Below are 2,543 nucleotides of genomic sequence, written 5' to 3'. Positions count from 1 at the left end.
TTACTTCTATTCAACTGCAATATCACTACTTTGTTGTAAGACGTATGCAATGGAATTTCGTTTTGTATGCACCATGTGCAGACAAGATGACAATAAAGTTTGTCTAAGTCTAAGTCTAAGTCATGTCAGGTCAGCTGTCTGGAGAGAGAGAGAAGTCAGGACCTGCGGGCGGAGCACCACCGTGCCACCGCCGCCATGACGGAACTCAAAAGCAAACTCCATGAGGAGAAGCAGAAAGAGTTAGCCATTACCAGGGAGACATTACTGCGGCAGCATGAAATGGAGCTGATGAGAGTGATCAAAATCAAAGATGGAGAGATCCAGCGACTGAATGCCTTGGTCCTCAGCCTGAGGGACGGCTCCATGGACAAGGTGATCCGCTCTATCCGTGTCTGACTATCCGCACGCCACGTCGGGCTTCGATGCGGCCGCTACCGTATTGTGTAGCTTGTCCCCAGTAAGCGTCGCGGCGCTCCGTTGCGGTCTCAACGGCCCGGTGTGGCGCAATGTCTGCTCAGGTGAGGAGGGGGGGCGCTTTGCTGGCGGAGGTGGAGGAGACGCGGCGGTGTCGGGAGACCGAGCGGTGTCGCCTCCACCAGGAGCGCGGAAGAAGCCCTGGCAGCGGCCCAGCAGGCCTGGCAGTCCCGAGCGGCCGAGCTCCGATCGGCTCATCACCAGCATCGGGAGGAGCTGAGCCGAACCAAGAGAGACTGCGAGAGGGAGATCCGCCGACTGGTAGGACTGATCAGATGCGCGGTGCGTGGCTATGTTCCCAATTTCGTTGTATACCTGCAGTGCAATGACACCTAAGGCATTCTATTCTATTCTATTTCACAAGAAGAAAATGTCCGGTTGCTCGCTTCGCTTTTGTCACAGCAAAGGTGTTCTAGTCGATTCAAGAAAAAAATTGGCCGGTTGCTCTCTTTGTTTTTGTCACAATTCTGGCAAATGAGTTTGCCCGCCTGCCTGAGCGCTCCCCGTTTGTACATCCAGACGGATGAGATCAAGCTGAAAGACAGAGCGGTTAGTGTTTTGGATGAAGCCCTGGGGCCAGCCACGTCCACCGCCTTCAGCTGCAGACTCAGGCTGCCGAGCAGCAGATCGCTGCCCTGAGGGATTCCCAAAGGGTGGGCCTAAACTACCCTGGAAGTGGGGTCAACGCCGCTACTAGCAATCCTCTTCATTGCGTAAGCCACCTCATCACACACTTGCAGTACGCATGACTTAGTTCGTTGCTGGAGGAAGGTAGCACAAAAACAGTTTTGAACTTTGAACGAGTGCTTGTGTGTGTGTGTTGCGGGGCGTTTTCAGTCTCAGGAGGATCGGGACACGCGACGGTTTCATCTGAAAATCGCTGAGCTCAGCGCAGTCATCAGGAAACTGGAGGATCGAAACGCCCTGCTTTCTGAAGAGCGCAATGAACTGGTAATTTATTGACGGCACGCTTGAAGGTTTGCGCTACGTTTGATGCGCGCCATCCAGCGAGGCACCCATTGCGCTTGCTTATTAGTTGAGCGGCGCGGCGAGTCGGTTGCCTGGTAGATGTCTTTTATTGGGAGCCAAAGCCACGATTCCGTTCAAACCGATGCAAAAGGAATGGATACGTTCTGGCCCGCGTGTTGTGCGTCTTTCACATCCCGCACTTCATGCTTGCAGCTAAAGCGACTGAGAGAAACAGAAAGCCAGTTTCTGCCACTCCTGTACAAAAACAAACGCCTGAGCAGGAAGAATGAAGAACTCTCGCTGGTGCTGTGCCGCCTTGAAAACAAAGTGCGCTTTGTCACCCAGGAGAACGAGGAGATGGCAAGCTTGGTAAGTCGACGCGGACAACGGCGGCGTGCCAACAGAGTCCACTGCATTTGTGTTCCACAGAGAAGGCCTAGTTCGCTCAATGACCTGGACCGCGGTTGCGGCCAGCAGGACGGTGAAATGGAGTTCCTTCAAGTTGTGGAGCAGCGGCACATCATCGACGACTTGTCCAAGGTCTTCAGGCAGGCGACTCGGTGCACGTACGGCAGCGCCGCGCTCGCTCGCTGTCGCCAGGAAACCTTTTCCGTCCAAAGCTTGGCCGGCGGCCGCCATCCAAAAAATTGGCCCCTTAAATTCCGACCTTTCAAGCAGGAGCATTGTGCGCACGCGTTTGAACACGCTTTAGACTTGTTTTGCCGTTTTCAGCAGCTCAAAGCTCCCGTTTTGTCAGCGCCTTTGCCACTCGCTGTGCGCTGAAAACGACGGACTTGCCCGGCTGCTCAGCCCGTCAACCATGAGCCGCGAGCGCGACGTCATTGTCCGTAGGCAGCTAGTGGCAAAATGCACCCTGTTAGAGTTGCGCTCGCTCCAACTTATTTTGCAAGAACCACACGGGAGACAAGTAAGTTCTTTTGGACACCTGCAGGTGGAGAGTCCATCCGTTGTACGAATGAAGTCTGACTCTCGGCTCCTGCACGAGCATTTTAATTAAGAGAAACAGGGTGGGTGTAAGAGTGGATTGAATAGAGGAAGCCCTTGACCTCTAGTCAAAACATAGCAAGGGGTGTTTTACG

At 54.0% G+C, this 2,543-nt stretch overlaps 1 long non-coding RNA gene across 1 annotated transcript; it reads left to right on the top strand.

Moving 5' to 3' along the window:
- Positions 1-596: 596 nt before the first annotated feature.
- Positions 597-1,383, top strand: LOC148377738 (uncharacterized). The gene is made up of 3 exons (XR_015856473.1): positions 597-735; positions 994-1,187; positions 1,312-1,383. It is a non-coding gene; the product is annotated as an uncharacterized LOC148377738 (long non-coding RNA).
- Positions 1,384-2,543: the final 1,160 nt, after the last annotated feature.

This window comes from Syngnathus floridae, unplaced genomic scaffold, assembly GCF_059516105.1.
Source record: "Syngnathus floridae isolate MCC-2025c unplaced genomic scaffold, RoL_Sflo_1.0 HiC_scaffold_96, whole genome shotgun sequence".
Taxonomy (NCBI): Eukaryota; Metazoa; Chordata; class Actinopteri; order Syngnathiformes; family Syngnathidae; genus Syngnathus; species Syngnathus floridae.
Note: the sequence above shows the minus strand (reverse complement) of the source record. Positions and strands in the feature narration are given on the sequence as shown.